Source organism: Falco cherrug, chromosome 14 (genome assembly GCF_023634085.1).
Source record: "Falco cherrug isolate bFalChe1 chromosome 14, bFalChe1.pri, whole genome shotgun sequence".
Taxonomy (NCBI): domain Eukaryota; kingdom Metazoa; phylum Chordata; class Aves; order Falconiformes; family Falconidae; genus Falco; species Falco cherrug.
The window spans coordinates 23,677,420-23,692,809 of NC_073710.1; positions in this window are offsets into that span (position 1 = coordinate 23,677,420).

Here is a 15,390-nt window from a genome sequence, read left to right on the forward strand (position 1 = left end):
AAGTACACCTTTGCAACAGCTGTGAAAAAAATGCAAGCATGCAGATTGTTCCATTGTATGAAAACACCTTCGTTTACTACTTATTTGTCATACAGGGAATAAACTAGCTGTGACGACTGTTGGAAAGTTTTAGGTGAATAAAAAAATCCTCCAAACCAGGAAAAATACTGTGCTATCAGGTAGCTGCAGCTTTGCTGTGTGAGCTTAATATTCACGTAGAGACTTTTTCTAAATGTGTCACTTAAGGCAGGGATGGCTTCTAATTCTAAGAAGTCATATGCCTAGAGCAGTCACTCATGTGCCACATACAGGATTTTTATGCTAACACTATTAAAAAATTTCCCTAGAAAATTTTCCACCTCCTTCGAGTAAATACAACCGATGTCCCTAACTGTCTCAGTTTCCTATTCCACCATAGGTTGCTGTATTTCAAAGACAAAGTTAACCAACGGCTGGTTACTAACTGAGGGCTCAAACCAATTTTTGCAGCAGTCAGGTAGAGAGTGGCCATTTGGTCTGGACCCACTGAAGTGCCAATGTAAATACAAAAAAAATAAGGTCTATCAAACTTTAGATTCTCTAGCAAAACAACGGAAAGGATATGAAGAACTACGTCTTGTCTACTGTCTGTTTCCCATACGTGTTGTGATCGGCTCCCTGGAAAACAAGAGGCTGGACTGGTCCTGGCTGTGCCCATGAGCTTGCCAGCTGAGTGCTAGGTGGTAGCAAGGAGAGCACTAGAGAAAAGCACAGACCCATTGACCCAGCACCACCGTTCTCGTGTTCTTCATGCATGTGAGGCCTGTTAGCCATTGTACTTGTATTTATTCTAACACGGGACATCAGTCAACAGTCACAACACTGGTGGATTACCAGCACTTCCGTCATATGCTTCACATATAGTGTTAAAGGAGAAATTTACACAGACGTGGGTACCACTAGGTTTGCTTTAATCGCCCCTCAGAGCTGGGCCACCGCCCCAGCGAGTGGCGGAGAGCAAAGGGATACAGCACGGCTTATATACACTTATCAAATCATTAGTCAACGTCCAAAGTTTTTAGAAGTTTCCTTTGGTCTTGTCCATTCTGCAAATCCATCACCTGACCCTGTCCCTGTTGATTCATCTATTTGCTTCCAGTCTCTGCCTCGGTTCCAAGCTCCTCCTCGGATCGTGATCTTCTTTCTGCCTGCTTTAACTCACACACTCCTTCAAGCACACTTAGTCTTTGAGCAATTCCTATTCACATATACTGATTTTTGTTTCTTGAAACACCTGCGTTTCTGCGAGCACCTGTGTGCACAAGGTGATCATCTGTTGTTTCTCTGTTCTCCCAGTGATAACTGGACTGGGTGTTAAACCAGCCTTGGATTAGGGCTATACTGGGGACGAGGCCTGGTTCTGCCACTTAGCTGCTTTAGCACTTTAAATTTCTGAATTCAAAACACATTTTCTTTAACAAGCAATACCAGAACAATGGAGAACAATTAACAATGGTTTGGTCACTGCCGTGACAAAATAATGACAATTATTATTTCTGGTGTAGGTTGCTGTATGTCGTATTTATGAAACTAGGATTTGCCGGAAGAAAAATGTTCTATTTCACACCCACAGATGAGCTCACTGACATGAGCATCCACGTTTTAACAAGCCTTTACATCAAAGGCTGTAAACGAGTGTCAGTCTGCACAACCAGCTGGGAATCTTGTGTTGTTCCAGGCACGTATTTTTGTCCCATTCAATACCTTGTCTGTGTGATTTGCCTTTAGTCTGTCCTGTGCTTTCCTGCTAAAGATTTATAGGCTTCAGTCTTCTGATACTGCTCCAGCTCCCGCATCTAATGCTCCTTATCTCTGTCTGCTCCATCAAGGTGTCGCTGAAACAAAGAAGTCCAAGAGTACCAGGGAGTTGCCTCCCCTTCAGGAGGACGGGAAGAAAAACAGCTTGCCAGATGAAGTGCTGATCCATTTCACCTATGCAAACAGGAAAGGAGCGAAGAAACAATGAGAATGTACGTGAGATGCAAAGACGCAGGATTTCTGGATAATATTGCTGTATTCTGGTGTGTCGTGTCCGTGTCTCCCCACCCTCCCGCCTTTCCCTTTTTTTTTTTTAAATTCAAATCACTATTCTGTTAACTCTTTTATTTTTAGATCAAGCTTTAAAATTCAGACCTGTCACAGCAGGGTTCCAATACGCCCTTGGGTTTTTGCCCCACAGAAAAAAATGCACTACCATTCTACAACCACACACTTTTCCCATCTGAGAGGCGAACAAAACATCATGGCTATTGGAAAAGAGTAGCATAAAGATAAAAGAGCCTAGGTGATATCAATTTAAGCTATCTACGTTTAGGTTAAAAGAAAACTTCAGGCTAGGAAGAAAAAAAATATTTCACACGTGCATAATAGAATGAGCTTAACTGGAGAACTCTTTAGGGGGAACAATGAACTGAAAACCATTTAAGGAGTGGTCACAACACTTGCTAAAGGGCTCTTTTCCAGAAAAAAAAAAAGTTGCTGAGCAAGTTTTTCATCCAATGAGTTTAAAATTCAATGGAAATAAGTATTCAATCTGAGTGAACATTAGTCACTGGGCATGCCTTTTTATTTTCATTACGTCATCACAAGAATACATGCAATAGTTATAAATTTCGTGCATTTGCAAACCTGTTTTGATGCTGCTGAGGACACAGTTAGCATTCTAGATTGGGGTGCAAATTTAGTGATGCTGGGTTTGCGTTTCTGTTGGACACTGTATTCTTCCAGAAGACATTAATTCTTCTCTTCTGTCTCCAGCAATGTGCTGCTGACAGAGTACAGTAACCGACTCAAAAACAGCAGCAGTGTTTCCTCAGCTTGTGTCTTGGATGGATTGTTTTGAATCACTAAGGAGGAGTTCTACTCTACTACCTGTAAGTAGATGTCCTAGGTTTTCTAGCACAGATCTATACAGTTCTTTAAATATTTCTTTTTATATATATATATATATGTTTCTTATAAAACTTAAACAAGAAGAATGATTTTTAGGGTGTTTGCTGTATAACTATAGTAATGGTCTTTTTCTAGGGGAGACTCGCTATTCGGTCAGCTCAACCAGTCCTTATTTCAGTCAATTCCAGCCAGCTCAGCGGTCCTTATGCTCACCAAACACAACAAGCAGTAGCAGGACTGCAAGGCTGGAACAGGGGAAGCGCGAGGCTTTCCCTTCAACTGTTGTATCGGACAACTAGTTTGCTAGTTGCTGCAGCTCAGACACTTTTCCCCTGGGTTGCGGGACACTCACCCACACACAGTAGTATACTATTGTTATCGATTTGTTAATAAGTTAAGATTGATTTACTTTATTTGATTGATTATTTGATTTTATAGAATTATTTTATAGAATAGAAATATAGAAGGATAAAAATATATTTTGAGGAAACTTATAATTGCTCAGTAAAAGCTGCTATGAGACCCTCTGTACATCCTGTACCAAGGCCAGAAGAATGGGCTGGAATTATTGTTGAAACTTCGGTAATAATTTAGGGTTTGAAAGGTTTCTTTGTATCTGACCAGTCTTCTGTATGTAGAAAGTGTATTGAGATGTCAGAATATGAGATTAATGGAAATTGGGAAGAGTCGACTGGAACAGCTTGTGGTTACCTGCCAAGAAACCGTGAACTTTAGTGGCAGGTAATTCCGGCAGGGGGAGATCGCAACCACCGACTCATATACCACCTACCCAAATCGTACCCCAGACCCATTTCTAGACCTTTCTAAGCTCTACTGCGCAGAATCGGATATAGGAGGAGAGTATGTTAATGATTTACTGGAAATATTATGATTATGTATGAATACTTAATATGTATGAATAAGTTCTATATATGGTGTCTGATTTTGAGACCTGGCGTGCATTGATCGTGAGAGGACTCGCTCACGCACCCGGCCGTCAATAAAGAAGTGTCTGCTTATCTACATCACATTGGTGTCGGTAAGTTCTTCATTCCGAGATTTCGGTAACAGTTTTGGCGACCCAGATGGGACCTCGCTGAAGGAGACCGGAGGAGTCGGGGACCTGATCGGTTCCAGCCGGCACCGAGGATTTCTCGGGGACACCCATCGATCCCCGATCCCTAAGGCTCTTCGCGACGTTCCCTGGATTTTGGTAAGACACTTCTTCTTGTAATTGTAGTAAGTGGGTAGGAGTCCCACTATAATAAGCGTATGGTAAGGAGTGGGTTGGAGACCCACCAGTGGGTTTGAGTCTCACTGAGTAAGTCTGCCTGTCAGACGCGGTGAGAGCTGCGCAGGGTTGGACTATAAGGATCCTTGTGGAAGAGGAAGCCTAGGCGTCTGCCCGTAAGACATAAGCAAAAGCTATTGCAGGGTTGGACAAAAGTGGAAACAAGAGAAACTACATGCTATAGTGTTCTCTAAGGTAGTGCCTCTAACAAGAAGTTAGAAGAAGTTTTGGGGGTTTTTTGTTGTTTTTGTGAGTTTGTGTATTAAGAAGAAAATTAAGAGGTATAATATTGTGTTATATGTTTGTTTAAAGTAACTGTGGGAAAGTGTGAGTGTGGTTGTAAGGGTGAGATGTGTAATTGAGAACAAAAGCGAGTGTGGAATGTGGATCCGCGGATCGGAGTGACAGAGTTGAATAATTGTGTATTGTATTGTGAGTGATTACACAATGGCAACTAAATTAACTCGGTTGTTTAAAAGTAAAAGCATGGGTAATCTTGCTGTAAATGACAAAATCCCGAAAAATTTTTTGTTGGGATGTTTATTGGCACATTGGGGAAATTTATATGATGATCTGCAAAAGAGCCAGATGATTGAGTATTGTAATAATTTGAGTATTGTAATAATTGGTGGCCTTTGTGTATATTGGATGATCAGGAAGAGTGGCCCACGAATGGGACACTGAATTATAACACTATTCTGCAGTTAATGCTGTATTGTAAAAGAGAAGGGAAATGGAATAAAATGCCAAATGTGGATTTGGTTTTTTTTCCTTAAGACAAAGAAAGGATTGGCAGGATGAATGTAAGCTAACTATTAGAGATAATTTGGTAATGGCTATAACTTCTGATAATAAGAAAGTGGAAAAAAGTGTTGTTCAAATTGTGAGATTGGGAGTGGATACAGGAGCAACATTTTTTTAATTAAATACCTGTAAAGGAAAAATTGGAACAAAAACAGGCCATTCCTGCAACCCCTGGATTTGAAATTTGGAAATAAGATAATTACACATGAATTTTTGTGTGTACCAGAATGTCTGATACCCTTCTTAGGAAGAGACTTGTTATCCAAATTAAATGCACAGATTGTTTTTGACGAAGGAGAACTTTTCTTGAAAATACCTGAGTCAAAACCGGGAGAAACCTTGATGATACAAGAAAAGGTAAAGGATCAAGAAATTCCACTGGAGGTGGATTTGGCAGTGATCCCTACTGTATGGGAAACAAATATTCCTGGTAAATCGAAACTAGCAGAACCGGTTAAAATAGATTTGAAGGAAGGCGCAGGAACAGTGAGAATTAAACAATATCCAATCAAATCAGAAGTGAGACAGGAATTGAAGAAATTGAGTGATAAATTTTTGGAGTATAACATTTTGGAAGAATGTGAATCTGAGTATAATACTCCTGTTTTACCAGCCAGAAAACCTTTGGGTGAATATAGACTGGTACAAGACTTGAGAGCAGTAAATCAAATAGTTAAGGACATTTATCCTGTAGTAGCAAACCCTTATACACTGTTAACAGCATTGAGGGAGACTTATCAGTGGTTTACAGTGCTTGATTTAAAAGCTGCTTTCTTTTGTATACCTTTGGAAAAGGGAAGCAGAAAACTTTGCTTTTGAATGGGAAAATCCTCAAACCGGGCGAAAGATGCAGTTGACATGGACTAGATTACCCCAAGGATTTAAAAACAGTCCAACTGTCTTTGGAAATCAATTAGCCAAGGAACTTGAAATGTGGAAACAGGATAAATCAAGAGCTGGGCATTTACTCTTACCATATGTGGGTGACATACTGATTGCTACAGAAGAAAGATTTACTTGTATACAGGGGACTATCGACCTCTTGAATTTCCTGGGACTAAATGGGTACAAGGTATCCAGGAAGAAAGCCCAGACAGCCTGCCAGACTGTGATATATCTGGGCTTTGAGATTTCAAAAGGACAACGACAATTAGGAAAAGATCGCAAAGAAGCTATCTGTGGTATACCTGAGCCGAGAAACATTCATGAACTCAGAGCGTTTTTGGGAATGACTGGGTGGTGTCGCCTTTGGATCATGAACTATGGGCTAATAGCTAAACCGCTGTACAAGGCCCAAAAGAACTCTCCCTTTGCATGGGGCCCACAACAGCAAAAGGCTTTTGTAGAGTTAAAACGTGCCTTAATGTCTGCACCTGCCCTGGGACTGCCGGATCTAACCAAAGATTTCCAGTTGTTTGTTCATGAAAGGCAACACCTTGCACTGGGCGTGTTAACCAGGATAGGAAGCTGGAAACGACCAGTCGGATATTTCTCTAAACAACTGGACACAGTGAGTAGAGGGTGGCCAAACTGCCTTTGAGCAGTGGCAGCAACAGTGATGCTCATACAAGAAGCTCGGAAATTGACTTTGGGAAGAACAATAACAGTCTATGTCCCACACATGGTGATAACTGTCCTAGAACAGAAGGGGGGACACTGGCTGTCTCCCAGCCAAATGATGAAGTACCAGGTAGTACTGACTGAACAGGATGATGTGATTCTAAAGACAACTAACCTGGTAAATCCTGCAGTGTTTTTAAGTTCCATACAGGAAGAAGGACGACTGGAACATGATTGCTTGGCTGCCATCGAGTATGTTTATTCCAGTCCTGAGGATCTGAAGGATGTACCACTGGAGCAACCAGACTGGGAATTGTATAGTGATGGAAGCAGCTTCATGGAACAAGGAGTCCGATACGCTGGATATGCGGTAACAACAGAGACCACAGTTATAGAAGCAGGAGCATTGGCGAGTACCACATCAGCCCAAAAGGCAGAACTCATCGTTTTAATTCGAGCCTTAGAGATAAGCAAAGACAAGAAAGTAAATATCTGGACTGATTCAAAATATGCCTTTGGGGTAGTGCATGTCCATGGAGCTTTGTGGAAAGAGAGGGGGTTATTGTCCTCTCAAGGATCAAACATTAAGCATCAAACAGAAATTTTATGATTATTGCAAGCAGTTCAAAAGCCAGATCAAGTAGCAATCATGCACTGTAAGGCACACCAGATTGGGAATACAAAAGTAATAGCTGGGAATAATTTAGCTGATAGAACAGCAAAAAAAAAAAAAAGGTAGCAAAGAAACAAGCATCGCAAATGGCAATAATTCCTTCTAAAACAGTAACCCTTCCTAGGGAAAAACTGAGATATTCAGAGGAAGATGACAAATTGGGTCAGTTATTAAATGCTAAGAAAAACTTAGCGGGATGGTGGGTAACTCCTAATGGACAGGTAGTAATTCCACCTCTTGTGATGAGAGAGAGAATTCAAACGAGACATCAGGAATGTCACTGGGGAGCAGAAGCCTTAGTAACATCTTTACGAAAACAAGTAATATCAGTTAAGATGTTGGGAATAGCTAAAATGGTAACTCAAAGTGTGAAGTATGTTTGAAAAATAATCCAGTGATTAAGAAAAAGGTTCAAAAGGGTAGACTGAAATCTGGTGTAGAACCTGGAGATGATTGGCAAGTAGATTTTTCAGAGCTACCCAGACAAAATGGGTACCAGTACATCCTGGTAGGGGTTGATACTTTTACAGGATGGCCAGAAGCCCTTCCCTGTCGCACCACACAAGCAAAAAGAGGTTGTGAAGTGGTTATTACAAGAAATAATTCTGATATTTGGAGTTCCTATTGGAATTTCCTCTGACAGAGGTCCACACTTTGTTGCTGAAGTAGTCCAAAGTGTTAGCAAAGCATTGGGTATTAATTGGGATTTGCATGCGTCTTGGAGAACGCAATTTAGTGGAAAAGTGGAGAGGATGAATCAAACTTTGAAACGACAAATAAGTAAAATTTGTCAAGAAACCAGTCTAAAGTGGCCTCAGGCACTTCCATTGGCATTATTACGTATCAGGGTACAGCCAAAGAGTGGAACCTCACTCAGTCCTTATGAATTATTATATGGAAAACCATATGAGTCTCCAGAACCAAATCTAAATATACATGTAAAAGGAAAGCAGGATGTATATAACTATTTGCTTTCTCTAAGGAGAACTTTGGCTGCGATTTGGAGTGTAGTAATTTGGAATAGACCTTTACCCCTGGAAAATTCAGTGCATGATTTCCAACCAGGAGACTATGTCTATGTGAAGACCTGGGCCTCCGAACCTTTGCAGGAGCGCTGGAGAGGACCTTTCCAGATACAGTTAACCACTTTTACAGCTATCAAGATAGCAGAATCAGATGCTTGGAGACATTATACTCGAGTGAAGAAAGCACCTACTCCATGGAAGATTGTCAATTGTGACCCAGAGACTTTAAAATTGACACTGAAACATGTCTAATTTTTATATTGGATTTTATTTTGGTCGGTAGTGTTGGTGGGATCATGGACTGACTTGGTGGACAGGAACAAAAGACAAGTAGAAACAGAACAAGTGATTGACATTCCCAAACAAATGGCTGAGGAAAATTTGATGGTAGGATTGATTAAAGGATTTGCCAATTTACAAAATGTCACGCAGATCACTGCTTGTTTGCCAATATCGAGGGCAGTAGGTGAACCTATTCCATGGGGAATTTTAACTATGAATCTGACCAATCTGGAACATAAAAATGAAACCACCTATTGTGAACAAAGGCCAGTGACTCAATGGTATGAACACGTAAAGGTTATTAGAAAACAGTGGAAGTCACCAGGTAAAGAAACAGATTGTAAAAAAATACTGAATTATAATTTTATAACAGGATCCTGACCTAGTGCCATAGCTCGAGTTTTTCTTCCTGGGGTCCAAATCCCCAGTTAGGATGGTGTTCTTATGATGAACAACTTAAAACCAATGTGAGCAGAAGTATCATGAAATGGAAGTGTAACAAAATGGGCCAAGGTACCCAATTAGTAGCACAATGGGACTCTATATGGTCTATGACCTTATATTCCCATTTTCAGTATATGGCAAGAACTTCTTGGTGTTTTACCTGGGATGGAAAAGTTTTTTCAGTATTACCCTGGGTCAATGATAGGTCAACTTCATCGGGAGAGAAGGAAAATAAAATAGTGCCATGGTGGAAATGTGAAAAAGTGTATGATTGTAGCAATGCAGACTTAGTAATCCAAAGAATTCCTCTGTAGGCCACTGTTTTAACATATGGTTGTTTTCGTCGAGGTCTTAAGAACACTCTCAATTTAACCAGCACTTTTATAGTTAGAAAAGGAACTTTGTTTAGTTGTAGTAAAACTACTATTTGAAGTCCAGGACATTTAGTTCGGGCATTAAGAGATGGAACCTGGACCACTCATCTACCATTAGATGGTAAAGTGAAACAAATTACTTTAGGCGTGCCAACATTGTGTCCGATTTGGAAGAAATCACCGTTTAGAGGATCTCTAGAAAATTTAGAACTGAAACGAACAAAGAGATCTGAGACAAATGATGATACTTGGAATGAACCATCTACAGGAGTGAAAATTGGCTGGGCACGTGAATCACTTTTAAATCCTATAGCATCATATAGAAACAGAGCATGGCTCTATCAGTTAACTGGTCAAGTGGAAAAATTAGCAAACATTACTAAAAAGGGGTTTAAGGAATTGAACATACAATTACAGGCGACCTCTAGAATGACTTTACAAAATAGAATGGCACTAGATATGCTCCTACTTAAAGAACATGGAGTATGTGGATATCTCAAGGATGAACTGGAGCACTGTTGTATCCACATTCCAAATGCCACTCAGGATGTGGAACATGATCTAGACCTATTAGGAAAAACTGAAAAAGAAACTGAAACAATTCAAAAGGATATGTCAGAAGAGATTGGCTTGGAAAAATTTTTAACAAATTAGGATGGAACTTGAGTGTTGACGGCGAGGGAAGTCAAGCAGGCAAACTCAATATGAGTGATAGAGCAAGCTTCGATTTATTACGGCGCGATTATGTCTTATATACAGTTCCAGTTAATTATGCCTACCAGTCATCTGCTGATTGGCTAAGCTCTAAAGGGCTACATTTTCATACGTCCTCCTACTTGCGGTTTCTGCGGTTAGCTAGCTACATATTTTTTTTCTCTCTTGTCTACGCGAATTCCTCAAAGTTATTTACAACATTAGGCACAAGGTCAGTTTTTCTCAGCTTCCTTATCAGCATGCCTCAGCATAGCTGCAAGGCCTGCTTCAGCTAACTTACGCTAACTTTGTTTCACAAAGATCTTTAAGGGAGTCATGGCCGTGATCACACAGCCATTCTGCAACACTTGAGCTCTTGGATACAATCCATAATCAAAACTTTGTTTTTGTTACCGGTTGTCTTTTTGATGATCACGTTGGTATATGCATGTTTGAAGAAGCAGTTTACCAATAGAACTGCAATCAATCATATGATTATGAGAGAAGTACCTACTAGTCCACCAAGGTATAGCCCACCACCAAAATATGTTGAAACAAATGATATGTAAATAATGTGAAAGTATTGAAATAATGATTTTCAACACTTTCAAAGGGGGGAAATGTTATAGATTTGTTAATAAGTTAAGATTGATTGACTTTATTTGATTGATTATTTGATTTTATAGAATTATTTTATAGAATAGAAATATAGAAGGATAAAAATATATTTTGAGGAAACTTATAATTGCTCAGTAAAAGCTGCTATGAGACCCTCTGTACATCCTGTACCAAGGCCAGAAGAATGGGCTGGAATTATTGTTGAAACTTCGGTAATAATTTAGGGTTTGAAAGGTTTCTTTGTATCTGACCAGTCTTCTGTATGTAGAAAGTGTATTGAGATGTCAGAATATGAGATTAATGGAAATTGGGAAGAGTCGACTGGAACAGCTTGTGGTTACCTGCCAAGAAACCGTGAACTTTAGTAGCAGGTAATTCCGGCAGGGGGAGATCGCAACCACCGACTCATATACCACCTACCCAAATCGTACCCCAGACCCATTTCTAGACCTTTCTAAGCTCTACTGCGCAGAATCGGATATAGGAGGAGAGTATGTTAATGATTTACTGGAAATGTTATGATTATGTATGAATACTTAATATGTATGAATAAGTTCTATATATGGTGTCTGATTTTGAGACCTGGCGTGCATTGATCGTGAGAGGACTCGCTCACGCACCCGGCCATCAATAAAGAAGTGTCTGCTTATCTACATCACATTGGTGTCGGTAAGTTCTTCATTCCGAGATTTCGGTAACACTATGACTCCACCACTTGCTTCGAGAACGACTTCACAGTCGTTAGCTAGCCAAAACCAGGCTTACGCAGCATTTTGGCTGCGGACAAGTGCAAAAGGCCGGGTTCCACATCTCGCCCCAGAAAGCGGGCAGCACAGCTCTTGTGGTGCGCTGCACATGGCTACCAGGGCAAAGTGAGAAGCACCACCACGAGAAGAAGCACCAGCCGCCCGTTCAGAGCCGCGGCGGGCGGGGGCTGGGCTGCCGTTCCGCGCCGGGCCGGGGCTCGGTGCCGCCGCGGGCTCCCCTCAGCCTGCCGGCCCCGGGGCTCTGCGGGGGCCGCCCGCGGGGTGCGGGCTGTGCCCACAGCGGCTGCCTGGGGGGGGCTCGGTCCCGAGGCGAAGCTGCTGGCCGAGAGCAGCTGCCGCTCGGTGTCACAGCCCCCCGGCCCGCCGCTGACTCCGCCCTGCAAGGCGCTGCACTTGCTTACAGACGCCCTGCCGAGAGCAACCGAGCTGCCCCTGCGAGCGGCTGGCACGGCGGAAAGCAAATCCTCGCCGGAGGGTACCCGCTGCCGGGGGGCGGGGGGCGGGCGGCGGGTGGGGGGGAGGGAGGGAGGCAGGTGAAGGAAAGACCCCGCTCCCTTGTCCCACCTTTCAGCCCTGCCGCGTGCTCTGCACCCCTTCACTCCGGTAACGGCTCACTTTCCCGTCGCAGGGAGCGGCTGTGAACACAAGAGCTCGTGATGGCTTAGTGGTGCAAGGGGAAACCTAGTGGGGGCTTCTCCTAAGCCACACATTTACACCGCTCGTTTTTCCCTACTCAGAAAGTGCAGTCTTGCAAAGTCTCTTCTCTTTTGTAAAAAAATAATTTAAAGGTGCTGTTACTAACAGCTGCTTCCAAATGCAAACAGAGCAAATGCACCCGTTCCCCACAGCGAAACAGAGCGCATCATACGCAAAGGACTGAAATGCTTGAGGCACGTAGATGCTTTCGCATACGGAGGCAATGAGTGTGAATGCCGGGCTGCGAGTGGGCAAAGGGCAGAGCGCAGGGCACCCCGCAGCCGCAGCGAGCACTCCCGGGGCCCGGTGGTGTAAACTGGGCTGAGACCCGGCCCAGTGCTCGCCCGGCCGGTGCTCAGCACAGGGCTGGTGGGGACCTGCTGCCACCTCCTGACCAAACGTGGGTACTGCACCCGCCCGGGACCTAGACCCCTGGGACCGGGACCCCCTGCGGCTCGAGACCGGGACTGGGACCCACGTGACTCGGACCGGGACCCCGCGACTCGGGACCGCGACCGGGACCCCCGCGGCTCGGGATCGGGAACTGGGACCCCCGCGGCTCGGACCGAGACCGGGACCGGGATTCTCGCAGCTCAGGACTGGGACCCGGACAACTGTGGCCCGTGACCCCCGCGGCTCGGGACTGGGAACTGGGACCCCCGCGGCTCAGACTGGGTCTGGGGCCAAGACCCCGGGACCGGACCCCTGCGCCTCGGACCAGGAACCGGGACCGGGACCCCCGCGGCTGGGGACCGAGACCGGGACCCGGACCCCCGGGACTGGGACCCCCGCGGCTCGGACCGGGACCGGGACCGGGATTCTCGCAGCTCAGGACTGGGACCTGGACCACTGGGACCCGTGACCCCCGCGGCTCGGGACCGGGACCCCGGCGGCTCGGGACCGAACTGGGACCCCGGGGACCGGGACCCCCGCGGCTCGGGAGCGGGACCCGCACCCCCGGGACTGGGACCCCCGGCTCGGACCGAGACCGGGACTGGGACCGGGATTCTCGCAGCTCAGGACTGGGACTTGGACCACTGGGACCCTTGACCCCCGCGGCTCGGGAGCGAACCGGGCCCCGGACCCCCGTGGCTCGGGACCGGGACCCCGGGGACACGGACCCTAGCGGTTCGAGACCGGGACCGGCACCCCCGGGACCTTGACCCCCGCGGCTAGAGACCCACCGGGACCCTCGGGACCGGGACCCCCGCAGCTCGGACCGGGACCAGGTCTGTGACCTCCGGGGCCGGGACCCCCGCAGCTCGGGACCGGGACCGGGATCCCTGGGCCAGGACCCCCGCGGCTTGGATCAGGGACCGAGACTGGGCCCCCCGCGGCTCGAACGGGGACCAGGACTGGGACGGCCGGAACCGGGACCCCCGCGGCTTGGATCAGGGACCAGGACTGGGACCCCCTGCGGCTCAGGACCCTCTGCATCTAGCAGCGAGACCAAGACCTGGAGCCCTGGGACCGTGACCCCTGCGGCTGACGGCTCGAACCGGGACCGAAACCCCCGTGGCCGGGACCCCTGCGGCTTGTGACCTGGACCGGGACCCCCGGAACCGTGACCCATGCGGCTCGGGACCGGGTCCGGGACCGGCACCCCCGCGGCTCAGGCTGGTTCCGAAACCAGGACCACCAGGACCCCTGCGGCTCGGATCGGGACGGGGACCGGGACAGCCGGGTCTGGCGCCCCCGCGGCTCGGGACCTGGACCGAGATGTCTGGGCCCGGGACCCCCGCGGCTCGGACCGGGACAGGGACCGGGACAGCCAGGACAGGCGCCCCCGTAGCTCAGGCCGGGCCTGAAACCAGGACCGCCGGGACCAGGATGACTGGGACCAGGACCCCCGCGGCTGGGGACCGGGACAGGGACGAGGCTCTGAGGTCGGGACCAGGACCGGGACCCCCGCAGCTCGGGACTGGAACTGGGACCGGGACACCCATGGCTCGGGATTTGGACGCCCGGGACCGGGACCCCCGCGGCTCGGACCAGGACCGCGACCCCCAGGACCGGGACCCCCGCGGCTCGGGACCAGGAGCGGGACAAGGACCCCCGGGCTCGGACCGGGACTCACCGGACTAGGGCTCGAGACCTAGACTGGGACCGGGAACCCCGGGATGGTGACCCCTGCGGCTCGGACCAGGCCGGGACCGGGAACCACAGGGCTCGGACCGGGACCGGGACCCCGGGACCGGGACCCCCACGGCTTTGATAAATGAATTGTAAAGGCAAACCAGCTCGTTTTGTCATGACTTGTGGAAATGCATCCGTATCCTGTGCTGACGTGCTGTTTTGTTTTGCTGCAAACCACACAAGTCTGCATCTAGAGAGGACAACCTATCAGTCATCACCAGTGTCCTTACACAGCCTCTTCACAGCCTCACTGCCGGGACTGCAGGCGTGCTCTTGCCTTTTCCAGGCATCCGAGTGATGGGTTTTGCCTCAATATTGCCTCCACAATATTTTATTTTTCCTCAGTATTTTCAGATGACTCCTAATACAGTTTCACATATGAAGCACTTTACTCACTTGCGTAGATCATTCGAAACAAAAAAACCCCACCCACCCACCATGAATAGTGTATCTACATATTTTGCCACAATGCAGGTATGGTTTTTAATCATAATTTCTAATTCAGTACCAGAGTTAGTTTAAATAATTTAATTCTTCTTCTAAACGCTTTACCAAAACACGTAACAAATTCTCCCTCTATGAATGCTCTGCCAGCGCATGCTATAAGCTTGGCAACTTGATCGCTTGCTCAAAGTGATGATATATTGAGCTGCTTTTGCTTCACAAAAGTATTTTGCTGAGTTGTCAACCCATGTTTCAGTCTTAATATTTTAACTTTTCTCACTTGTCCGACCAAAGAATCATATTTATCTTTATGTTGAGTTTCGTAGTGTTGACGCAAATTGTATTCCTTGAACGCAGACACTGAATTCTGGCATATCAGACAAACAGCTCGCTCTTTGTACTCCCTGAAAAAATAATCAGAAGTCCACTTTTCTTGGAACACCCCGCACTCGGAGTCCATTTTTCTTTTTTTTTGACATGCTGGTGCGCGCGCTTCCCACTGGTGCTGGCTTGCTCGTCCTGCCCGGGAGCTGGAGGGAGGGAGAGACGGGGGAGCCGCCCCCCTCCTCAGCCCGGCCGCGCAGTCCGGACAGGGTGGCCAGAAGGGACTGAAGGGACTTTGCCGCGCCGGGGCTCTGGCGACTCGCCCGAG